This window comes from Corvus kubaryi, unplaced genomic scaffold, assembly GCF_017639235.1.
Source record: "Corvus kubaryi isolate FWS band 111438036 unplaced genomic scaffold, C.kubaryi_AGA036_p1.0 137, whole genome shotgun sequence".
Taxonomy (NCBI): domain Eukaryota; kingdom Metazoa; phylum Chordata; class Aves; order Passeriformes; family Corvidae; genus Corvus; species Corvus kubaryi.
The window spans coordinates 15134297-15161352 of record NW_024580671.1 but is presented as its reverse complement, the minus strand read 5'-3'; the positions used below and the strand labels follow the sequence as shown (position 1 = coordinate 15161352).

The 27056-nt window shown below is 37.5% G+C and overlaps 1 protein-coding gene across 1 annotated transcript in view; it reads left to right on the top strand.

Moving 5' to 3' along the window:
* The first annotated feature begins 6 nt into the window (after positions 1–6).
* Positions 7–27056, top strand: part of CNTN1 (contactin 1) — a 229334-nt gene continuing 202284 nt past the window's right edge. Inside the window, exon 1 of the mRNA XM_042018024.1 lies at positions 7–138. The gene's annotated coding sequence lies outside the window, so the exon portion shown is untranslated. The remainder of the gene's footprint in view (positions 139–27056) is intronic.

The window sequence follows — 27056 nt, the reverse complement described above, 5'->3', positions numbered from 1 at the left end:
GAGGACGCGCCGAGCCGAGCCAGCCGCGCCGTCCGGGCAAGGGCTGGGCCGGGCAGGGCCGTCCCAGACGTGCCCGGTGCGCAGCGGAGGTGGGGACGGCGCGGGGTGACAGCCCGGCCGTGCGGCGGCACTGCGCAGGTAGGGCACGGCTCGGTCGGCAGCGGGCGCGGCGGGCGCCCCCCGCCCGCGCAGCGCAGCGGGGTCCCGCGTTAGAGCGGCAGTGACAGAGCGGCGCGCGGCCACCGGCACCGCGGGGTCCCGGGAAGGGGGCGCCGCCCCGGGTGGGTCCCCTAAGCGGCGGGAGTCACAACTTTGCCAGTGCGGCAGGGGGAACCCGGGGAGCTGGGGCAGGTGCGGGGCGACGGGGCAGCCCCGAGCCCCGCCACGGCCCACGGTGGAACCCGTTCCTTTGCGGTGGCCGGGGGCGGCGGCCCTTACCAGGCACGGGAAGCGGGGCGGGCTGGGGGAAGCCGCCCCTTCCCAGGGCGCCTGTCCGCTGGGTACGGGATTACTCGGCATCCCGGGCTGCCGAAAGTGGGCCGCCTGCCCCGGGTAATCCCCCGGCGGGTGCTGTCCCCGCCGATCGTGGGCTCGGCGGGGGGGATGCGGGCTGGCGAGGGACCGGGATGCTGCCGCAGGGGAAGCCTCGTGCGCGGTTTCCTCTCCGTTCTCTACGGCGCACGTATAGATTTTGGCAGCGTGTGTAAAAACGCGTCCGTACCGTGGTCTTCCAGCGCATCATTTCAGCACCATGGTCTACATGCCGGAGCAGCCGCAGCCTTGCGCCGTACGCGGATTCATCTGCCTTTTGGGTGTGTTTACTGGTGACGGGCAAAAAAGGGTGTTGGTTTTTTTTCACTGCACCTTCTTGCAGTAAAAATAATAGCGTTTCACTTTGTTTTCCCCTTGTAAAATGCTAATTTCGCCTTTTTTTTAGTGCCGCGTTTCCGTAAATGTCAGTAATTCGGAGCGGCTGTAGTAACCTGCTGGTGAGGGCAGAAATGCCATTGCTGAGCTCCGCTAAAGGCACCTGGAAGGGCTGAGCCTGCCCGAGGGTGCCGCGCCTGAGCTGCGCCTCGGTGAGCGGCTCTTTAGGAATTGCATCTGCTCTATGAAGAGCTGTTTAATTCTGTTTATGAAACCTACGGAAGATTATCTATGCAGTTAATCAACTATGCTCCATTTAGTAATGAAAGTAAACTGTGACCTCTGAGCTGCAAATGTTTTCGAGTTATATTCTAGCATAGTCATAGTTATATAACAATATTATAACACAGTTGTATTAAACCACATGCAACATTTAAGGATTTGTTAACGTTTCAAAAATAAGCCATTATGTAATTATTAGGCTGTACAACTAAGGGAAAAATACGCCTTTAAAATGCAGCCACCTGTGCAGAGGTGGCTGTATCAAAGACGGTATTAACAAATATGGTACTTAGTGTCACTCTTTTGCATAGACTTACTTGTAAACCGGTAAAAATAGTGAACACAGGCCTTGAAATTGCATAAGACAGGGGAAAGCTTTCTGAAATAACTTGAAGTTATAAAAATTCTCAGTGTTTTTCATCTACCGCTACTAACTTCTAAATGTCCTTGCAGTGCAAGTACTGTACAGATCTCTGTGAAAGGATGATCTTTGGCCTATGTTGTATAAATGATAATGGACCAAAATTTCATTAATGAGAACTCACCTTGAAAACTGTTGGTAGTATGAACCTTTTGTTTGGTCGTTTACATTCAACTGTGTGTTATCAGCATCTGTTGCTTAGTTTTCCTTTAGTGATAGTTGTCATTATAAAAAAAAAAATCTTTTCCATCTCTAAATTTTGCAAAAAGTAAAAATAACCTAAACAAAACTCTTCTGTCCTTGTCCGTATTTGTGTTATCCACAATGCTGTTCTAAACCAGCAAGAGATTTCCAGATTTACTTCTGAGAGGTGCTAAAAAGTAATGCAGCCTCAACACAGCTTCATGGTTATGCAAGAACCTTCTTGATTTCATAGAATTTTAAATTGAGTATCTTAAACCCCTTCTGTAGAGAAATCCCCCATTATTAAGCTTATGGAACACAGAGGTTTTAAGTGCCTTTTTGAGTACGTACTTCTGATCCAGTCTTAATGACATGATCACATACTATCTTTTTTTTTTTTTTTTTCCACAGGAGCCTTGTCTTTCACTGCATAGGATAGATTGAGCTCACTTAAGAGAATTCAGTATTTTTCATTGATCGTTGTGTGAGCCCATGATTTATTTATTCCATGTTACCCAGCTCTGCTTTGAAGACAGAACTGATAACATCTGTATGAGCTTTGCTAAAGGGCTTATCATTATGTGATCAGAATGCCCCACAAAGTATTACTAGTTCATCAAGCACTACCAAAGATGAGACAAGACTTCTACAGATGGTTAACAGAGGCACAAAGAGGGCTAGGTGAAAAGTATTCACTCATTTTTGGTGCCCAATTTGAAATTTCTACAATTCTTGTAAATATGTTTCTCAAGTTATACCTGCTACTGCTTATTGTAACAGTCCTGACTGCTCCACGTTTGTGAGTGTATCTGTAGAGTGAATGGGGAAAAAGAAGAATTTACAGTTAAACTACAGAAATTTTTAGGTTAAATGGTTTCCTGCATGATAGTAAGGGGAATGAGGGGAAACTGCAACAGAGGGAACTTTAGTCATTAAAGCCTTTGTGGCATATTACAGAGCCCCTGTCCTGTTTTTTTTCTGCAAGCCCAGTTCTTCAGTAGATAAAACAAGAGTCCTATCCGCGTTAAGTTCTGTATCATCTTCTGTGGCAAGGCAACTTTGAATAAGAAGCACGTTTATTTAAATATTATTTTAAAAAACACACTCAAGGGAAGTTAAATGATGGTTGCACAGACAACAGTTTGTCATTTTACACCTTTTGAGTGCTTGATTTAGTAACCTTTTGTTGTTTGTGAAGTAGAATATGCATACATGTCCCATATACTTCCTTCAAACCTAGAAAATTAAAGGAATTTAAAAAAAACCAAAACAAAACCAAGCCAACAAACCAAGAAAATGCAGAAAAAATTTGATTTTCCAAGTAAATTCCTTATTGTCTTACTGTATTGGACCTACAGTGGTTACAAAGAGAATTGCTAAAGTCTAATCCTTTGCAAAAAACTCCTGAACTTCTACCATCGTGAGTGATAGCATTGTAAAAATGCAGTCCCTTTTATGTACTACAGTGGTAAAACAGAATGGTATAACTTGTAGTGCATTTGCTCAGGTAGTGGGAAAGTGGTGGAAGACTGAAGTCCTTTCTACTGTAGGCTTTAGAATGTGTTGTGGTGCATGAGGGCTCTTGCTAGACTTCTGCAAGCACAGTCCTTTTCACTTCATCATTTATATGTATCCTAATCACAGTGTCTTTATCGTCCTGTAGCCAATCTCAGTCTTAGTTTTTTAGGTGTTCCTGGGCTTGAACATTCCAAATTTTTGTTTCTTTTCTCAGCCAGTCCTGTCCCCTTCCTTTTTTCCTGTCAGCTTTCCTTTTTACTTTTCTTTATTCCTTGGAGCTTCCTCATCCTGATTTGCTATGTCAGCCCAGTCTAGTCTCCTTTCCTCAGTCTCCAGTCGCTTTTTCTGTGCTTTTAGCGGACACTGGTCTCAGTTTTTATTCCTCTTCAGAGACTGTAATGTGGCTTTTGTTCTACACTGAAACAACACAGTACTTTCTTCTTAGAAGTTCGTGGTCTTTGTTACATTTTCAGAGATAAATGAAAGAGCGTAGCATTAACCTGAAGCTTGTCTATGCTGATGGCTTCAAGCCATAGTCACAAACATTTTTTGAAGAAAAATTCTTGTGATTTTCCTGCATTGTTCCTTTTAAAAATTCAAATCTTGAACAAAATTTTTGGTGTGGCATGTAAGTATATGTTTTATATGCATTGTGGGAAAAAAAGGACAGACAGGACACTTTGACAAATTGTAAGTAGTTCTAAACATTAGAAATACTGAGCAACCTCAATAGTCCTAATTATGCAGAGAAATCAGCAATTCTGACTGTAGCATATCCTGTATTTTTCCTTAGCTAAGTTTTGTGGGGTTCTGTGCTGGCAAATAAAATAACTGATGATTTGGGTTTTTTTGGATTCATACTAATTTTTTTCATTTTATGTCAAGCTTTTATTACAGCCTCTTGAGACAAATACTTACAAAAAGATGATGTATGCCTCTCACCGAATTGAGATCTGGATAAAACTGGTGGCATTACCACTGCACCATAGTGGTTTTGTTTACATAAGATCGTCTTTTGGATGTGGTAAAATGGTATTTGCAATAACTTAGTAGTTCTAGTGTCTGAAATAAAGGCATGGTTGATCTATGGTTGGCACTTCAGACTGAATAATTAATGTGATACAGTATGTTAAAAGGAAGAAATATAAATATACATATTTGACAAGTTCTTTGCTTTTATTTATGTCATGCTTTCATAATTGACACATAGTGGACAGATTGTATGTAGTTCCTATGCAAATAAGTTAGCTTGGAGCACAGAGATCAGGATTTCGTCATGAGATGATCTTTTTATAGCTTTATTGGAAACATCCTCTTTTACCATAGACAATTCAATTTTCTCCAGTTCAGCAAAAGTTGAACATGAGCATTACTATTAGTTATTCCTAGTCAAGCTACTACTGAGAGTTGTTAGACAGTTGAATTTACTACTGTATTAGATTCAGCATGAAATTGATTTTCTTTTCCATAAAATATGAGTAATGCACTTCAGCTTACCAACTGCTAAATTTAATTTGTTTGTAAAAATAAAGGAGAGACGTTTATATATTCAGTCGAGCATTGGAACAGGTTACTCAGAAAAGTTGTTCAGTTTCTCTCCTTGAAAGTTTTCAAGACTGAAAAAATAAAGCCGCCAGTAACCTGACCAAATGTCTCAGCTTTCAGCAGGAGGTTGGGCTGGAAACCTCCTGATGTCCCTTACAATATGAATCCTTAAAATATGACATCCCTTATTCTGACATGTCTTATAGCATAAAATATCCTATGAGGTTATTCTGTAATCTCTGGGGGGGGAGGGGAAACATCAATATACAGTCTGAACAGTACTTTCTGAAAGGAAGAAGAGGATAGCTGTGCCAACAGACAAAATATTCAGTGGGTGAATGAAATAATGTTACAGACTGAATTCCCTTTTTAGTTTTTATTGGTAATTGTATTTAAATGCACTACTAGATTTGCTGTGCATTAGTTAGGCTTGATGTTTTATTATAGGTCTGTTTTCAGGGAGATAATAGCAGGATGCAGTAGCTTCATCAGTTAACATTACATTGGAATAAGTTGTAGTTCTTCAGATTCACTGGAAAAAAGAATCGGGTCTATTAATACAACTGGTTTTTATGAAAATTTATTTTTCATACAAAATCTCATACTCAAAATCTGAATGTAAATATTTAAAGCAAACACTGATGCTGCTAAGTGGAACAGGCTGTTCATGTTGTCTCAGTGTTGTTCCTAGTTACGGCGCTAATCTTTCTGGGAATGATCAGTGCTTACTGAATGGGGAGATAACTAGGTGCCCTGTCTTAAGCAGAGGGATGGGACAACAGAAGAGTGACTGGTTCTAACACGTCAGCTTCAGTGAGATGGGAAATTTTGGGTTTTCCACAACCAGGAGAGAAATCCATGTAATTCTAAATTTTTGTGTACTGTAAAAACCCTGATTTTTTTTTTTTAGTGCCTACTTATAATTCAAGTAATGTGTTATGCAGTGATGAATATGTAACTTTTTGAAAGCTGTCTTGATTTATGAATACCATAAATTAACCTTTCACATATAGTTTTGTTTTTCACTATGTCTTTTATTGAGGCTTTTCGTGTTTACGATTCATCAGAGCTTAGGAGAAATAAACCAATTTATTTTTTCTTTCTTCTGTGAGAAAAGAGAAGCAGTCATATACCTCAAATATTTCTTAATGAAGACTTCCTTCTAGATATCTGTATTTCCAACTAGAATGCTTTCTCTGAAACTTGGAATAAAGCTGACTTTGTTTTGATAAACGCAATCAGTTGTCCTGCCAACTACTCACTGATAAGGCCTTAAATAAAATTGAAAATAGATTAAATGTGTTTATGTTGTAGAGCAAAACTGTATTTTCCTTTACCAAGTATTATTAGAAAACTTGTAAAAGTGCCTAGAAGGATAACGCACCTGATGAGGCTTGCTGTTTGTATAGAAGTGGGAACTCTGCTCTTACTAGTAGTACTTTAGAGAAAGCTTTGTATTTTTTCACTATGATCAGTTTTGAGCAAAGCTAAAAGAAAATATTCAAGATAAATGAGAAAGAGCAGCTAGAAATACTACATTTTTTGTTTTCTGAATGTCTTCTTCTGAAGAATAAGGTCATCTCCCTTTTATAGTATTGCCAGAAGCCCAGCTCCCCTTTCATCAGCAGTCTACAGTTTACTTCTTTTATAAAAATGAACTTTGGAATATTGAACAGTTTCCACTCAGATTTTCATTATAAAGGAGCTCCCAGGGAGACCAGCTGCTGTTGAAATAGATCTTGGGAAGCCAGGGATTCTGAAACGCTCCTTTTTTCGCCTTCTTGGTGTCACTTCCTGAACTCTCTTTGCTCTGTATTTTTATTATACCTTTTCCTTCCAACTTTTTCTGACCCTACAATTTTTCAGAAGTTTTTAACATGTTTTGAAGAAGTATCCAGTTCTGCCGCTTAGACTTGGTGTAGCTATGATGTCTGTGAATAATGCATAAACAGGCCATCACAATGGCAGAATTAGTCTACAAGTTGACTGTAATAGGTTGTTTTGGAAATAAAGGTGAAAGTTCAGCATTTACTATGCTTTAATAATTATGTATGATTTTGGTTTTGATGGCTTTAATTTCTTTCTTGGCGTAATTACTCTGCAGCTTTTGTAAAACAAACAAAACCTGAACAAAACCAAAACAAAACCATTGAAGGATAGCTGTTGGAATGGTTCCAATGCTGACTTCCATTCTAAACATCTGAGGTGATACTTACACTTTGTTGTTTAACCATCTTCTGTTTAAGTTTTTGCATTAGATCTTGTTAGATGGATACTTCAGGTACTTTGGTCATGGGTTGTTTTTTTTAGTTTGCTTTTTTTTTTTTTTTAAGTCAGTGTAGGAGAAAAGGTTTTTTGTCATAGTTTTAAGGGAATACTGAATAAGATCCTAATTCCTTTGCTTCATCATAATATTTTATTGCCTCTTTCATTTCTTGGTGTTGAACTGCGCCGTTCAAAAGTAGATTTTTGCAAAATTTACTGATGCGTTAACTGAAAAATGCATGTATGTGGTAATTCCTATCGCAACCGATCTACCTGATAATTCTTGCCTTTTTATGAAGAGATTATATGTGTAAGCATATAGGAGTTTAGATGAAGAACTAATTTCCTTTTAAGTAGCTGGTATTTGTAAAATAAGAGTCTGGAAAGCACTGGCAAAATCTAATTAAAATTATTTAAAAAATTCTTTAATGGAAAAAATACTTAACTGTTGTATCTGACACATTTACCTCATCCAGTCACTGTTACCTTAACTTATATTCATATGCTCAAACGTATCTGTATGCAAGGTCTTTCCCCTATGCACTCCTATTTTTTTGAAGATAGTGAACTGAAGAAGAAAGTTACCTCTATTAAATACTCCCAAAAACAGAAGCAAAGAGAAGCAGATAATCTCAAGTAGGATGATTTTGAAGAACTGAGTTTAGAAGTTACTAATTCCATTATTAAAATGTCAGTGTAAAAACTACTTTGACTTAATTGCATTGTACTGAAATTAACAAGTACATTTACTAAGTAGTGAATGCTTTTTATTCTTCTGGGGATCTTCTGTCAATATGTGCAAAAAATGAGTCATTACTTGAGGAATTTCTTGTGCTGAAGTATTTCTCTCTGTTTCTTCTTGAAAATTTCATATTGAGTATGAAACAGGAGCAAGACCAATATAAATTCTCACTCTGGGATAGTGGAGTGGATAATTGTTTTAAAATATTAATAGCTTTTTTTTTTTATGTGATGGTGATCTGTGGTTTTTTAGCTAAGAATACTTGAGATAACTAAAGGGTTTTGAGTGAAAAAGACATGATTGCATTTTCATTACCAGGAATTTTTCGATTCATTTATTATTAGGCTATATGATTCCAAAATGTGATTTTGGGGCCTGGAGGAAAGTGGTATATGTGAGAAAAAGGGTTAATTTGCGCTTAACTGTATAGGTAAAACACAGAAAAAGGTAAATTTGGTTAAATCAAGTATTTTGTTTTTGTGAAAATGGGGGTTTACTAATCTACTGCTCAGAACGGCAGAGATTGCTACAGAAACTTAAAGGCATAAAGGAAGTTTTGTAGTTAAAACAGCCTCAGGTTTGTAATAAAGCACAGCTGTTGCCACTTCCGTTCACATTCCATTATAGTAATACATTCTGTGGGTTTTCTACAGACCAGCTGACCCAGTCTTAAATGTGGCTGAACCATAAAACCTGTTTTGTCTCATTTCTATGAGATCTTATTTGAAGTATTCAAAAGATAAAAAGGCTTTTTTTCTTTTTTTCTCCAGAAGGGTTAACTACAGTCAAATGTGATGTTTGTATCTGAAGTTACAGCATCTTCATATAATCCAGACTTTGCCTATGCATATACTGAAAGGAAGCACAGAGTATCTGCATAGGATTTAATTTTTTTTTTTAACTAGGACAACTCTGAAGGAAATATACTTCAGTGCATTACCATATACTTATGTATTACCTCAGTTTTATTTACATTCATGTAGCAGGCTCTTGTGACCTACTAAATATTTTTAGCTGATCTTATCCTTGGTAGTGTTGCTAACATGGTATTTAAACTGATAGTGATTAGATAAAGCCTGCAAATAGTCACTAAGGTTCCCTGTGTATGTGTTGTGCGGTTTGTTGTTTTTAAAAAACGACAACAAACCAGTCCCCAAAAAACCAACAAATACCAAGCCCTCTGGTATGGTAAAAGTGCCAAGAGAAGAAAAGAGAGCGTGGAAGGAATATATGTGTTTTTTTGGCCACTGTCAAAAAAATTCTGATATACCACGTAAACCAATGAAAGCAGGTCAGAGTTTACTGTTCTGTGATTATTTAATACTACCAAAGCACCTACTTATTTTATGTAATAGAACTAATTAGCTTTTAGATATTCTTTGCAGACCAGCTTGAAAGAAAACTGGATTACAGTGAAGGATATGGAGCACCTTGAAATGTAATTTTTATTCCAGCAGTTTAGTATCTGTCTCTAGACAGCTGCTTGTTAAGGTTAGCATGCTTCTAGGTAGAACAGTTTTGATACTTGTTTGTGACTGTCTAAACTAAAGCGCTCCAAACAATTAGGGTATTCTTGGCCTATTTTTAAAGGACTTTCATGTTTAATGAGGTATTAAACTTTTTTTTTTTATAAGTACCTAGTGCCTTTCTGAAAGGGTAAAACATTTATTGTGCATGTACTGGCTAGATACTGTGCTGTTTAAGGGGGGGTGCAAGCAGCCAAAGAACAGGTTTTTGGCATTTGTCTTGGATACATTGTAATCTAAGATAAAAGGGAAACATGGTTATTTGTGTAGCTACTAAACTAGATTTTTGAAATTATGGTGTACCAGCAGGGAAATTCCAATTCAGCTTCATAAAACACAGGTAATCATTCCAAAGAGTCCAGGGACTAATTCTTGCCTGTTCTGGGAGAATCAGTTGTTAAATACACATTCTCAGTATTTTTTTGCTTGCCAGTAGATCTTCCTCATATGAAAGTTTTGTCAGAACATAAAATTCAGAGTTAATAATAGGTGAATTTAAATGAGAGGACTTTTTGTTAGCTGTTAACATTAGGCCTTTATCCTTTATCATCCAGATGCAAGTTTGGGATTGGACTGAGCTCTTTCTGGCTGGAGATGTTTACCATGGTATAGGATATCAATATTTAGGCGTTGGGAGTAACTTCACAGAACACAGACACTTCTATTTCCTCTAAACAATCCTTCAGGATGTTGCTAAGAATTTATGTAAAAAGCATATTTATTTTTGTGGGTTTATGTCTCTTAATCTACAGGGTAATTTTACTTATTTGGACTTCATTATTCCTGTTCTATGGGATCTTTACCTGGGAGTTTATTTAGTACATATGAAAAAATGCCAGTGTGTGCGTTTGGGTGACATTTTAAAACTTAATTTACTCTTCCTGAAAAATAGCAAAATTTTCTTTTGCTGGATATATTAATTTGATACATTGCTTGTACTCATGCTTGTCTCCAAATTCAAGGCTCATTAAAACTTGTAAGCCAGCCTTTCATCCTGGATTGTTCTTTCATCTTCCCTGGAAGTTCTCTTGATGGCCTGAGAGCTCCTTAGGTAGATGTAATCTCACATCTCAGGATAGGGAATGATGAGAATCTGGGTAAGAGGAGGCAGTAGCTAACAAGTGAAAACACACATTTCTTAATTTGCCTAACTTGTTCTGTTGTTCAGTCTGAAGTTGTCTGCATGAGTTTAAATTCACATCAACAATTTAGAACAAGTAGTCTGATTTTTCCCTAGTATGGATTAGTACTGCTCATGAATTTTTACTGACTGTGTCTCAAAAACAGAGTCTGTTTTTGAGAGATTTCAAACTGTGAGATTTCAAAAAGTGGAAGGAGTGCAACCAATTCTTATGTTCTTGAAGTTATGTTCAAGGTAACTTCTTGAAGATATGTTCAGGGTCTTTCAAGATACTTCCAATTGGGAGCATCATTACCTGTGAAATTACCTGTCTTCTAAGAGGTAGTTGTCTCTCAGACTTCGTTCCTCTGAAAGTCATCTAAGAGATGCTAGCACTGATTTGGTCTCTGAACATTTGCTGCTAATTGAATGGTAATTCTGAACATCTTAGAAGGCTTGACTGGCCAGGATTATGGGCTTCACCTGATCCCAGGATGTAATATGGAAACCCAATGCCTAATTCATGATTTGAGCTGAAAGCCTACCATCTCTCAAATTGTCTAAAAAATTAAAATGATGAAGAAGACTGTAATACCAGACAAGGAGATATTTTATTGTATTAATGTACAGGAGCATATAATCAAATCAAAGATGCAAACTGATATAGTGGGATTATTATTTTTAATGGTGATTTGAAGATTTGGTAGAAAAAAAACCCCTAAGACTCTAATTCAAGCCCGGCAATTCAAGAAACTGCTTGGTGATTGAATAGACTGGTACTATGGACTGTGATTTTTATTAAAACCTTTCACTTTTGCATACACAAAAAGCTTTGCTTTTTAGATATTTGTAGTTCAGTTGTTATATTTTCAAGAATTTTATTTTTCTTACACTTCTTCTACATTATAAAAGTTTCCAAATAAATGTAATCTTTCTTATTTGGCATACTACACATGTTTTTGCATGCATTTGTGATTTACTTTATATAATTGGACCATTTTTTGAGGGAGGAGTTGTAGTCTGCCAATTAATTTATGTTTCAGTTTGTGGGAAGATAGGGACACTTACAAGGTTGAGTTTTTTAGTTGCAAAGTTTTGCATTACTGCATATAGATAAGTAGAAACACCTGTATTCTTGTTTTTCAGTCAGTCAGACCTAGAAGGCTCTTTCAAAGATAACTGAAATCAATGAAGGAATCCTTCATAGATTTAAATTCCTTATCCAAAAGTACAGGTTTATATGTTTTCTCAGTGCAGTGGGATATAAAAGCAGAAATATTTTTTGCAGACTTTTAGAAATACTCTCTTACCATTTTACAGACATTTGCAAATAGTGTTTTGGTTAGATTTTTTAAAATTATCTTATTTTGTTAATTCTGACTGCAGAAGTGTATGAAAACGTTACTGTATCTCTTTTCTCTCTGTTGGTCTAGTGACAGTTGGCAGGTGCTGGCTCCCAGTGAGAGCTGTAAGTTGCACAGCTTGGTAATTGGCATTGAAATTGAGTAAGGAAATTGCCTCCTTCTCTTATGCTACAACACAGGCTTTCTAAGACAAGTTCTTTTCCTTTTCCAGAGAAAATCAGCCATTATTAAATTTTCTCAGAGAAAAAGTGTGTACATGTGGGCATCATGAGCAAGAAGTACTTGCTGTCTGAATGACTTGTGTCAGTAAGAGCCAGCAGCTCAGTCTCACCTATATCTCTGAAAACCAGTCTAAGAATGTTTGGAAGTTGAAGAGGGTGCTGATGGGGAAAAACTTCAGGGGTACCTGTGTGAAATGAGTGGCAAAAGATATTCCTGTACAAAGAACAAAAAGTTGTCTGTCTTCAGTTACATAGAAAATGTCTCCTTTCCCCCTCACTAAAAATAACACTTCTATACTGTACATCTGAAAATACGATTCTTTACTACTTCATTTTTATTTTCTTTCATTTTTTTGTTAGTTTGCGATTTTTTTTGTGTGTGTGTTGTTTCACTTTTTTTTTTATGGAGCAACAGTATAGTTAATAGTGAGTTGTTTTGTGAGATATTACTACTGAAAGATACTTGTAAGTGTATGTTGCTTTGAACAGTTATCGGAGATTGTGTCAGTGTGTATGGGCACAAGCTGCACTTAAAGCCAGAACTACGGAGTTCAGAGAAATCTGTCACTCTGTGAGGCTAGTGGAGTCCCTTCATGCATCAGATACAAGATCTGAGCTGATCATGTCTTGGAGTTTGTAGTAGCTTTTCTTCTTAATGAAAGTATTAAAAACCCATTTATTTGAGTACATTTTCAGAGACAAATTATATAAAGAACAAACCTACATGTTGACAAAAATACTTTGTTCTGCAGATATTGTAATGCATGTCAGGGTATGCAGGAGATTTAAGTCCTGATCTCATTTAGAGCATCCAAACACACTGGTAAATTCTCTTTTCCCTGATAAGGGGGTGAGTCAGAGAGAGACAGATTCCAGTGAAAATGTCTTAGAAGAACTTCTATTCATTAAGCTTTTACTATGAATAGAATAAGGCTGTTACTAAAAGGAGATGGTTGCATGGTACGTTTGCTTGTCTCCTGCCACTGTTCCCACTCCCACAGGTGCACACTGTCCCACAGGCACTGCCACACACAGCAGCACTCCCAGTCACCCGTGTGGAGCCCAGCCCGGCTGGTCACTCCCCAGGGACAGCTGCACTGGTGTGACACAGAGCCCTCACAGGTCCTGCATTCCCTCTGCAGCCCATGCAGACCTGGTGTCTGAGGGTGCACCTCGGATGGGGACTGACCTGCACAGCCCCTCGCTGCCACCGACGAGGCCTGGGGGCCTTACACACGCTCTGCCGGCTCTGTGTCTTCTTTTGTGTCTTTGATGCCTTAGGTTTTAATTTTCGTATTTTTCAAATCCCGTATTGCTTAGTGTGTAACTCTGAAGTTTCTTGTAGCCTGTTAACTTCTGCTCTCCCATGCTAGGTAGACATAACAAAGCCTCTCCAGGCCTGCTTTCCAAGGACACTCAGACTGTCCTTGGCTGAAAAAGTATAAACCAAAAGCCTCTAAAGAGGGGCAAGCTTGGGGAAATTACATCATTAGCTGAAGCATTAATTGGAGAATTAACCCTGATATGCAAACGAACCAAATTTACAAAAGTGTGAAGAACTCATGACCTGTTGTCCATCTTGGGGTCCATCTTGGTAGTAGCCTCTGGCTCCCTTTGAAGGCCCTTCAAATAAATGCCTACCTTTATTCCCTTATTCTTGTCTAGTCTCTGGTTTTTTGGGTGGCCACTTCAGGCATCATCTTGAGAATGCAATAGGACAACGAATCTCCATATCCTTTGAGTGTTTGGTAGACTTCAACACCTTCTCAGTACATATGGTTCTCTTTTTAGTTTGCTCTTTTCTACTGAGTCCATTTACAGAAACTCCCAGCAACGGGATTTTTATGACAAAACAACCCTTGTATAACTGATACTTTATTGAAAAAGTGCAATGGCATGTCACTTACCTGTGAAACACTTTTCTCAACTTTCTTCCAATCTTCTTATTATATTTGGAATTGAACTGTAATCAGTTTGAATTTTCTTTTTGTATTCTAGTTTACTTCTGTGGAGGTTTTTTATTTGTTACACTGTAACAAAGTTCAATTCCATTTTCCAATTATAAAAATACTAACAAAAAATGTGTCACATTAAATGCATTTCATGACAATTTTATCTAATGTTTTAATGCAATTCCAACACAAATATATTTATTATAACTGAGTGAACTATTTCTGCAGAAGCAGCCATCTTTATTTCAAGATTGTCCTTCCCCTTTCTCAATAACCAATATTATTTTTTCCCTTTTACCAAACTTTTGTATTTCTAATTTCTGCCATTGAAGCTTGTGTCACTGTGAAACTTTCCAGTTGATGCTAAAAATGGAAAGAAGCTGAATCTAGTGGTTTACCATAATTTAAGGTGCCTTGCACCCTCTGCAGGTTTTGTACTTCCTAGAAAGAAACAGAAGAAAGCTTTATGGATTTTCACTGTTGCTAGCTGGTTATTAGGTCCGACATTAATCACACATGTGGACTTACATATTGGGAATAATTTAGCCGACATCAAGGGAGTGACACTGGCATAAAACTGGTTTTAATGAGCTTTATCTGCAGACAACTTTGAAGATGAGAAATAATTTACATAACAGTTTATTTCATCTGTGAAAGTGTAGATTAAGTCAGTTTTTTAGGTGCTATTAATTGGACAGCTTTCAAAGTACTATTATTTCACTGCAAGTAAGATGAAAAGATCTGGCCTGTAAATGTTAAGAGCATTATAATTACTGTTCTGTCAATGCTATTCAATATTGTTCAATCAACTACTTTTACTACATAAAATTATTCCCATATATTTCATTTCTATATGCCTGAACAATATCTGAACCCTCTCCTGAGATGATCCCCGCTGTCTTAGCTGCTGGGAGGTCATTCTAGGTATCAGTGTAGATTCTTGCAAGCACTGTTGACATTGTACAGAACTTGTAATGGCCATATCCCATCAGATGATCTCTTTCTCATGTAGTACTCTCACTGTCCATAGATAGATACGTAGATCAAAGATGAAATTGTTTATCACTCTGCAAAAGCTATTTCACTAGCTCTGTTGCATATGTTGATTTGACTGCAAGTGGAATTACTATATTTGAAGAAGAATTTTTAAGATACTGTTTAGGATGTTATACATTTCATTACTGATGAGTTGTAAAGGCGTCTCTAATACTTTAGAATGGAGATAAGTTTAGGTTCTGCTTTTCACCTCTGAAAAATATTGAATTTCTCGTGAGTGTTAGGAGATACCAAGCTAGTTGGATTTACCACTGTATGAGAGAAGTATGTTATGTCTGTGCTTTTCGGTGTCTCTGAGTACTTAGTTTTTAATATATCCTTAGATATAGGCTGAAACATAGCACAATGTTTTAATTTAATTTCCAAATTCTTAATTACTTGAACATTCCATTTGGATCTGATATGTACCTTTGAGCATATTGGCTGCAGAGTGTCCACTTGATGGTTTCACTATATGGGGTTGTCAATTTAACGTGATGAATAGCTCAGTAATTCTGGAGTCATTCCATACTTTGTAACTCTACAGTGAAGTGGGAATCCTATTAATTCTTTAAAAATCTAATTCAGGTTCTTTTGAAATCATTAAATTGTATTTTTAAATGGCATATTAATATCTTCGAATATAGCAATAATTTTTTAAGAACCTGCAAGTAAATCAGACAATTAGATTTAATGAAAATTAAGTAAAATCTGTATTCTCTCAGGGACGTAACATTTGTGTGTGTCTTATTTTATTTTTTTTCTGAGTGATTATGTTAATGTAAATAAACAATTTGAATTTGTCACCACTGTTAATGTTACTAATAAGTATTTGAATACTTCAGTTTGTAGTAAATAAACATTTATTATTTTAGAACCACAGAATTACCAAGGTCAGAAAAGACCTCTAAGATCATCTAGTCCAACTATAAACCTAACACTACTAAGTTGATCACTATGCCATTTCCCTAAGTGCTGCATCTACACATCCTAAATTCCTCCAGGGATGGTGACACAATTAATTCCCTGGACATCCTTTTCAACGCCTGACAACTCTTTTCCTGAAGACATATATCCCATCTAAACATCCTGAATGAGGCCATCTCCTCTTGTTCTATTGCTTGGTACCTGGAAGAAGAGACTTGACACCCACCTTGTTGCAGGTTCTCAGATGGTTATAAAGAGGGATGAGATCTCCCCAGAGCTTACTCTTCTCCAGGCTAAACACGCCAGCTCCCACAGCTGCTCCTCATCAGACTTGAGCTCCAGACCCTTCACCAGCTCCATTATCTTTGTCTGGATACACTCCAGCCCCTCAATGTCCTTCTTGTAGTGAGGGGCCCAGAACTGGACACAGGATTTAAGGTGTGGCCTCACCAGGTGTGGCTGAATACAGGGGGACAATCCCTGCCCTGGTCCTGCTGGCCACACCATTGCTGATACAGGCCAGGTGCCATTGGCCTTCTTGCTACTGAAGCCTGAGCAAAGAGGGCATTAGTCAGCTCAGCCTTTTCCTCATCCTTTGTCACTGTTTGCCCCCTCGTCCAGTAAAGGATGGAGATCTCTTTAGCCCTCTTTTTGTTGCTGATGTATTTATGGAAACAGTAGGCTACCAAAAGGCCCTGTGAAAAATGCTTAACTAAAGCCACTGTGATATGAAGAAAAAAAAAAGGGTATTTTTATTTTGTGATAGCCGCTTTGTTCTTGGTTCCCTAAATAGTTAGGGATAGCAGATAGCAGATAGTACCTGTGTTCCCCTAATTTTTACTGACTCCTGTGTAAACATAGTGTTGAATATCTGGGAGAAGGGAGGGAAGAGAGAGTTGTTTTGGTATATTTAAATTTTGTATAGTTTTGCAGTATTTTTGAGCTTCGCTTGCTGATAATGGAATTCCTCCTTTTAGTATAGTCATTCTGTTTTCTTTTAAAACTTTTCTGTTAAATTATGGATCTGAAAGATTTTGTTCTCATTTTTGCCATCATAAAGATGCAGAAATTGAATTTATAAAGGGATATATATTGCTGTAATTTCAGATGGCATACTCTGATTATTTGTTAATTCAGAATAGAATCTGTTGTTTATAAATGAGTAGGGTTTCGGGTGGAAAAAGTAAAGCATTTTCAACACTGGTTTGAATACATATTTAATCAATCTTTAGATTAATTTGTATACTGAAATATGCAAATAGTTCAAGGGAATGAATGATATCCCAGTTGATTTAATCTGTTTGCCACAGAGGCAATACATTCAATTTTGAGAAAAAGCAGAGAGTATTTATATTTTTAGTAGATGAGCTCCTGGAAAGTTTAAAAGTTTTTTTTTCTACTTGAAAATTAATCACCTTAACAATATCTTGGGTTTATTAAAAAGTGGTGGGTTACAACAAGGTTTCCAACACTCTTGTAGTGATCAGTTATTCAATGTAATACTTATATAAGGAGCCGTAGAAGAGGAAGGTGACAATAACTTCTGAGTGTCGACCCTGCAAGACACTATTTTTTTCCTGCCTTTGAGTGTCTAATTTATTATTTTTTAATGTGAATAAACTAAACTACACCAACCTCCTTTTCTCAAAATGCCAGCCTCCTTTACTTGAAGTGAAGCAGGTTAATTTTTTTTGATATTTGAATGCAAGTACCTGATTACACCTTTTAATTTGGAAGAGCTCAGAGTCCTTGGCTGTAGGAAAAGAAAACACTTTCAGGAGAATCTGGAAGAACACACTGACCCCACAACTACTCTGAACAGTGCAGATCTCAATGGTCCTTTAATAGCAAGTTCCCTTAAACTGTATGCAAGTGTCATTTATCTCCTTTCAGCTGCCTCTGTGGCTCAGTTTAGCTCACGGACATGCAGAGTCTTACCACATAATCCCTTAAAGACAGCGCTTGTATTTGTTATCTTTCTAGACACAGTGTTTTATCTCCTGTGAACCCATTTGATACGGGTTTCTAGTCCTTGTATGAGTTATATTCCAAGTAATGCCCTTGTAGATGTTTGCATGGAGGACTGTGAGCAGGCTGTTTCTGTTGATGTGCTGTATTTTAGACCAAATGTTTTTTCCCTTTTTTTTTCCCCAGTACTTAAAGCTATTGAAAGGTATAAGCACAGTAAAAAACAGAACAAGTTTGAATAATTATCATAGATGCAACGAAGGAAGAAATCTGCTGAATTTCATTGCCTGATGACAAGATGATCTATTTCAGTTTAAATTAATAAGTAATTCTGCAGGGGTTTTTTGTTTTGTTTTGGGATGGGTTTTTTTGTGTCATGGTACTTTTAGAATGCTTATTATGTTTCATTTTGAGCAAGTTTTATGTTCTGTTTGGGGATTTTGGTAGCTGTTCAGACAGAAATACTCTGTCGATGTATTCAGACAGATGGTTGTCCTGTACAGTATGTGCAAGGATGTTCTTTTCTCTGAAACTGAATTTCAGCTTTGACTGTTAAGAGTTTGGGATTATGTTCATTTTCCCTCTCGGATTCAGATGCTGATGTAGCCCCTGGAGAATAGTCTTCTGGTTATCACTAGAGGCAGTAAATGAAATCTGTAAAATGGAAGAAGTAGGTCATGGTTTATATTCTGGTTTTGGGTTTTTCACTAAGTGGAGTAATAGAAAAGTCAATGCATATTGAAACCTCAGGGCATCATTTGTTGATACTGATACTGTCACGAGGAGAAGTTTGACAGGTCACTGATTAAGTATTTCCATGATTGGATTTCATGAGAAAAGAGATGATGATGATGATGATATTTCAACTTGAATTTCTAGTCAAATAGAAGTGAGGGTTGCCTTTGACTTTTCTCCCCATTATGCAGATGTGAAATTGATTTCAGTTTATTTGTCTCTGAAGAATTTACTTTTTAATAGAGATCTCCTTTTTAATGACTTGGTTAATTCTAGGAAAAATACATTAGAAATCACTTTAAAACTTGGCACTTTTTATAACTTATTACAGCTTAAGAGACCTCATCTAGAGATCTCTTACAAAAGAGAAAAAACTTCCCCAGACTGCTGAAATGATCCCCTGGTAGAGATTTGTTGTTTATTTGTTGATACAAATAAATGTGAGTAAGCCATCTGAACAACCAGCAGTCTAGAAGTCCTGAGGCACAAAACATGTCCCATTGCATCAAAACAGATGCATTGTAGAGTTATTAAAATATTTTACTTAAATTTTACATTCCTTTTGAGTATTTGTGTGGAAGATTTGGAAATGTATTCAACCTTTGTTTTTTAAATAAATGGGAAGGCTATAGGTTTGGTGTTTCAGCTCCCTAGAAATACATTTCTGTCCTACTGAGAACCTAAATTCTGTTTACAGACTATGTTTGTGAGTTCCTGTAGAATTTAGCAAGAAGTACCATAAAATTGTCAAGAAAAGCATTAATAAAAATTAGTTGACTAAAAGAAATATGAGTTATCCCCATCTTTGTCACAGTGATAGTTTAATGTTTAATTTAGGAAGACAAAAGTGTAAGGAAAAGATGATCAGAGGAGTATTTGACAAATATGCTTTCACATACTAAATTTTTAGGTGTACAAAAGATAGTAATCATACATTTTCTCTTTTTAGACAAATGTGAAAATATATTATTAATGATTTCAAAATTTAAGTCATTACAGTTACTATAATTTAAAACTTTTAAGTATTTTGATTTGGCATTCTCCATCTGCTGATGCAGGTAGCAGTCATCTCAGATAAACAGATTATTTTCAACAAATTACATTGTCATCTAGTAATTAGAGAATTTACTAATATGTACTGGGTTTGCATGGCCAAGTTTTAGTAGTGGGCGGCCACAGGTGTGGTTTCTGTGAGAAGATACCAGAAACTCTCTCTGTGTCTAACAGAGCCAATGGCAACTGGCTCCAAGACAGACCTGCCACTGGCCATGGCCAAGTCCATCAGCGACTCTTCATTACCCATCTCTGATTTGACTGGTAATAAATTAAGCTGATTTTCCCAAGCCGAATCTGTTGTTCCTGTGTTAGTAATTGGTGAATGATTGCTCCCTGACCTTGTTCCATGAGACTTGCATTCTGTTTTCTCACCCCTGTCCAGCTGAGGAGGGGACAGGGTCAACCCACCGCATAAACTAACTTCTACCAGCTAATTTTCTGTCTAAACATGCAAAGTGTTCTTAGAACTAAAAGACAATAATGGAAGCTTGTTTGAGTGGGGGAAAAAATTTGTTTGGTTTCTGTGGGAGGGTGTTGTGTGGAGATTTTTTTGTTGTTTTGGAGGTTGGTTTATTTGGTTTTGTTTCATTGGTTGTTTTTTGTGCTTCTTTTTGTTTGGTTTTTTTTTTTTGGTTTGTTTGTTTTTAAAAAGATTTATCCATACTTCTTACCCTGCATTCCAGCATAATGAGCAAGCAAGCACAGATAACTTATGTGTTCTGTACCATAAGACAGTGGGGAAGCAATACTGTTTTGTATTCTTGTAGTTCGTTTTCTTTATTTGTTTACATTTTTTGGATATGTGTATCTGAGTTACCACTTTATGCTTGTTATAAAAGTATTATTTTTTCATACTTTTAAGCTAGAAATTATTTCAGTAACTAGAAGTCACATATTGCAGTATTAGTGTACTGGTTACAGCAGACAAATTGATAGAAATTTGGTATTTTTATCACACAGAAATGGCAAGAGATTAAAATACACATGCTTCCTAATAAAACTCTGAGCATGTCAGTATAATAGCATGCTTTGCTTTGAGCTGACCTGCTGTTTTGAATAGCTTTGGAAAATGATCCCTTAATATAATTTGCTTTTTTAAAAATAAAATAATAGGATTATGGGGTAGAATCTCATGTTGCTGACATTTTCGTTTCCTCTTCAATCTGAGAGTAATTATGATTTGTAGTTATATGATTTCTGTTTCATAATGAAAGCTGTTGATCTGCCTCAAAAATTGGAAGAGTGCAGGCTTTGCAGTGGTTTGTTAAATGCTGTTCTGCCACAGACAGCTTCACATTTGGCTTTAATATGTAGCCCTGTCTTCTGGTCTTTCTTGAAGAGTATCTGATGAATCAATTTTTTTATGTTTTCTTCAGGAAACTTTTAACCCAAGATTTAACCTTTTTCGATAGGCTGTAAGGCATCAGTAAATAGCTTGGGCCTACCTCTTGCCTTGTTGGTAATTTATGCTATGGGAGGGTATGAGAAAGCTTTCAAGAGAAGAGATGAAATCTGGTAGGTGTTTCAGGGGAGAGCTCTCCAGGTGCTTTGTTTTTAAGGAAGATGCCTGTGGGATCTACATTTTGCTATAGAACAAAGAGCATATTCCTGGGAAGCTGCTTTAATCTAACATTAAACGACAGTTTTTCATCCTGAAAGTACAGTTCTTTAATATTTGTGGAAGTCTCAACTCCTTCAAATGTGCCATAAAGCGTGTCCTTACAAAAATGGTCGTGTTTTGGTTTTTTTAATACCCTATGTGAGAATATGCTATTTGGGTCATTCCCAAGATGTGTCATGTAAACTTTGTGCCTTGGGTCCTTCCAGCCATTCCATCTGTGGGCAGGCTGGCTGGATGGACTGCAAGGGAAGAGGCACCCGAACATGGTGGCCAGGAGCCCCCTTGGGGTGGGTGGCCAGGCTGCTGGAACAACACAAACTGCCTCTGGAGGAGGGGCTGGACTCTAAGTGTTTCTTACATGGAATTGCTCCTATTATTTCAAATTTGTTTCCCTTTCATTATGATAGTCTCACTTAGGTGACATGAATCTGAACTTGTGTGCACTTACTTCCAGTTGTGGGGTTTTTGGATGGAATTGAGTGAAAGGGGGCTGCAAAGTTAGATACTCCAGGCCATGTGGATCTGCCTGACTTTCCCCTCTGGTCTTGGTGGGCTCAGCCTCTCTCAAGATTAGAGTGTAGTTATACCTATCCTTGAATTTCCTGTGCTCTGGGCAATGCTGTTCCAATATCAGCTTTCCAGTAGTACAATGAAAGAAAAATTCCTTCAGGGTGAAAACTCTTCTGTAATGGTTGCTATGGAAACAGAGAACTGCGTGATTGTATGGATTAATATCTCAGCTACATGTAAATGTACTGCAACCTTCTCTGCCTTATCATTTAGGAGAAACATTGATTCTCTAACCATTAGTGTTTTCAGCTCCATTATAGGTTAGGTTTGGGCCAAACCTTTAATGTAGACAAAGAGCTATCTATTTGAATAAATGGTTTGATTTCAGTCCTGCTGGCTGTTCATGAGTTTAGTAGGCAATGATGTTTTCCTGTTGTTGCATAAGGTGCATTTTGTATTTAATTTAATATAATCAATGCATCAAATACTATACTTTTTTTCCCCCGTCACTGCCCCTGTGACATTTCTGGTAAAAAAGACTCCTCAAGAATATTCCAGAGGATCTGTAAGACAGGAGTTACAGTCAAATTGCTCATAATTGCCTCAATATGCTGCTTGTTATTACAGGAGGCAAATTATTCCAGTGCATTCTGGTCAGGTAGATGAGTCACCATGCAGTGTTGGAATGTCAAATTCCTCCATCCAAGAGAGAATTAAACTTTTTTTTTTTTGAAAAATGTCATGTTAAACTTGACTTAATGTAAACTGGTTTATCTTTAATAAAAACAAGTATTACACCAAATTTAATATTTTTTAAAATTGTACTAGTTTGAAAACAAACCAGTGGGAGGCACCAAGTCAGAATAACAATTTAATGGAAATTAAAGAAAAGGAAGAAAAAAAGTAAAAGAAGAACACTGTCAAACTGACAGAGTCAAGGTACAACCTGACACCCTGTTAGGCAGGGTGGTGGTAGCAGTCTGGTAGAATGGTGGCTGCAGTCCTCTGAAGTGGTGATCCTGTAGAAAAAGGGTCTGCTCTTCCTCAGAAAGTCCAGTGGTGGCTGTATAGCTCCTGTCCTCTGGAAATCCAGTGGGAAGGGTTGTCTCTGGTTGTCAGAGTCCCAGATTATATCCACGATGGGATGCTTGGTTCCTCCCATCTGGGTGGAGCATCTCACAATGGGGTAACGAGTCATGAGGCAGAGTGTTGATTAGGCTCATTAACAGAAGATAGTCCGGAGGGAGTTATCTCTGAGTCAGGCGGCAGGACAATGATGGGCCATTAACAGCAAGATAGTCTGGGGGGAGGAGGCAAGGAAACACTGCCCCACCTGGTTTCAACAGCTCCTGAGGATGGTAATAGAATACACTGCAACCCAGGACAAAAATGTTGTATAACTTCATGACCACTAGCAGCATAATTACTGATCTTTTGAATGTCTTCATTTCTGTGGAGTCACTAACATGAAAAAACCTTCTAAAGATAATTTTAGTCTGATCAATTTCTGTGTGGAACAAGGTTTTAATAATATATTTTTATTTCATTCTGACACAGGGATTTTCAGTTTCTTCAATAGCAGTGTAAATGTACTCTTATACTGAAAGAAAAAAATGCATAAAAAGACAACCTCTATTCTTATTTGTCATATCTAAGTTTTGTTTTATAATTGGATTTATTTATTTAAGTGTAGTCTAGATTTACACTGAAGATTGCAGTGTTTCCATTGGCCATGCCAGCTCTTAGCCTGTGCACCCCTCTCCAACAAGAGCCTAGTGAGAGAGTCTTCATGGTTTGGTGCATGTCGGGTGAAAGAAATTACTTCAAGAATCATCTCAATATATTAGTTTATTTTGCTTTGCTGGTAACTGAAAACATATCTTGATTCCTGTTATTAGTTCTAATATTCATCCTATTTTTGGGTTTTAGTGTGGAAAGACCAAAAGGACTTCTGTTGTGTTTGGAGTGACATTTTGTAATTAAAAATTTATTCTCTTGTAAAGATGTGTTTCCATGTGGATGGAAGTTAACGTCTACATAGAAGATAGTCTGGGCCAGACAAAAAGCTCTTTTTTATCTTGAGAACAATACATATGGTAATGGAGTGTACACAGAGCACAGTGACTTCAGTGTGGGGGTCCAGATGGGTAGCTATATTTATAAGATACATCTAGACATCTGGATATGAAATACAGATATATAGTTCTTAGTTGACGATGTTCATTATTTGTAATGACATTGAAGTCAGTAATTCAAATGTTAGCTGCTTTTTCATATGAGCTAAGAGTTCATGTTGCCACTTGTATGTGTGTAGTCATGTATGCATGTCGTACAAAAATCGCATGCTTATTGTTTTCAGATGCTGTATGACTTTAAGGCAATCTCAGCAGTGTCAGCCAGAGCATCTCCATTTTCAACTGTGGTGACTGTACTGAGGCAAGGTGGATGCCAAAGTCAGCATCTGTATGCTGAGATCACATCGAGATAATGTTCAAAATTTTAATGGGCTTTTTTAGGTAAAGAAGAACATCTTAAATTCTGTGTGGTTAGACTTGCTATTAATCTGAAATCATGTGTGCAGCTTGTCTGAAGAACACAAAAAGATGAGCATTTGAGTATTACCAATGAGATTAGACAAAAGTCTGAGACCAAAGAAAAAGATGAGTTTTTAAATGGAAGAAAAAGTAAATTTCACAAATATCTAGACATTTAGACTCAAGATGCTACCTATGCTCAGTTAGAATCACAAGCTGTTAATTGCAGGGTTTTTGGAGTACTGGTTCTGCCTAATATGTAAATGGGTAGGAGCAATACTCAGTCTTCATACCTGTTTCTGGAAATGATCTTAGGAACACTTGCCTTGTAACTGTACTGTGCTAATCAAGAGAGCTATGTTCAGCTGCCTGTCCTGCTAACTTGTTAGAAGGGTTTCTTGCTGGGACATGCAGAAACAATCCTGAGTGTAGTTCAGGAGTTAATATGGTCCAAAACCATTTTCCAGGAGAGAGTTCATGTCTGCTTGGCTCTGTCGTATAAGTTGCAGTATGTGGACATGGGCTATGGCAGTGGAACTCTATGTCAGGTAATATGGTTCAGAGCATCTTTATTTTCTAGAGTAGACAAAGCTGTATAATACAGATTAACTTGAAGAACATACCAAATTTAAAAAAAATTCCAAGTATTTATGCATTGGCCAGATATTTAGCAAAAGTGACATGTATATGAACATCTTTAAAATCTAATTTTATCCATATTTTTTTCCCATCCCTCAGAACAATATGTTTAATTTTCTCCTCTTTCACTCTGTACAACTTCTGTTGGTAACTAGGCCCTATATTATTCTACAGAAGGCATTTCTTTGGGTTTTTTGGCTTATAAATGCATCTGTAATACAATGGGCCATCTATGATTGCTTCAAGTTAATGGCTGAAACAGAGAAATATTTTCTCTATTTCCAGACAAAATTCCTGAGCCTGGGTGAGTGTGGATTCATCTGTGCCAACAACCTGCTAATCACATTTTTCTTTGGGAGTTTGTTCTGAAGCTGAAGAAAGTTGTAGTGACTCATTGTGGATTGACAGATGACACTAGCAGTTCATCTTTCCCAAGGCAGATCCTCCTGTGAATGGGAGAACTTGTTTTCTGATTCAGGAGGAAGAAGTGTTTTTGAGAAAGAAAGTTTTTGGCTTTTACTTGTGCTTCTGACCTAACCACCTCTTTAATTACTCAGTGACACTGCTAAAGTGGTTTACAGGCTCATGGCAAATAATGAATTGTGGTATCAAGCATGCAACAAACTCAAATCCATATCACACAAACAGTCATGTCGACAAATTGAGATGAGTAGTAGAGTTCCAATACCAGGGGAACTGCATGCATACAAGGAAACACTTCAAGAGTAGTCCTTCATAAGAAAAAGATGTGATAATTGATTTAAGAGACTCTATCCAAGGACAAACAGGGGAGCATAGTATATATGGATAGATCTAACTATACTGATCATATAACTTTCAGTATTTAGATTCAGGTTATTTGTTGGCCAAGCATACGCTATGCATTTGTAATTAAGGGGAAATGTCACATCCCCAACAAGGAGAAAGGAATGTCCACCTTCTGATCTGCATGGACCACATCTCTGTTTTCAGCACAGTTGGAGACTGCATCAAGCATCCTTAATTTTCTCCAGCTCAAGTGTAACTTACTGACCACATGCTGATCATAAAATTTATTTGTGGATAAAATAGCATTGCTCTTGGTCATTTAATTCCACTTCAATTTCTTGTTGTTCTTCCATGCCCCCACTGCCCCTTCCCACCCTTCCCTCAGTTCTCGAATTCAGTAATTCAGTAATTTATTTCAAGGTCTGTTATTCATTCTGTTTACTGTCCTGGAAATGTATGGCTCCTAGAGAGCTACAGGTGGTGATCCTTTTAATTTAGGAAGTTGTCATCCTAGTTTTAGGAAAATAATTTGAAACAAACTAAATCCCATGGAAACTCAGGACAATGTAGGTGCGTAACAGCAGGTGCCTTTTCCATTGTCAGAAACATTACTTTTAGCACTCATAACCCTGCATGACCTAAGTTTAAATTCACTTAATTGGGTTAATTGCTAAGAAGACCGTCTAGGAGAATGGGGCTCAACAATAGCTGCAAAATATGCCTGTGCTTCTGAACAAATTCTTGAGCAATTAACCAACATTATTCCATGATATCACACTGATACAACTGTCAACACTGCACCTAAATAGTGCAAATATGTTGCAATTATAATTTGGCACAAATCACATAAGTAGTTTTAGAAATGGTACCATAAAATTAAAATATTAGTTTGTTATGAAAGGATGTCTTTTAGCCAAAGCAGAGTGGCAGAGTTTTTGCCATGAACTAACACTTCTGTTTTGTCTTAATCTTCAGGATAGCAACTGTAGTAACTGGGGCAGAGCCACATGGAGGTCTTGGTGGCTACACTAGTATTAAGGAGGAGACAAATACAGTTAGCACAGTTTTGCTGAAGAAAAATTATGGGGAAGCTACAAATGAACATTTTTGGATAACGAGGTTCAGGCTTTGTTGTTAGTTCACTAGCCTCACCCACTAACCCACATGTCTCCTTTGTACTGTGGAGTGATTTTATTCTTTTTTCCTGTTCAGTCCAGGGTAAATAATTCCCATACCCCATTAAACTGTTCACCTGTA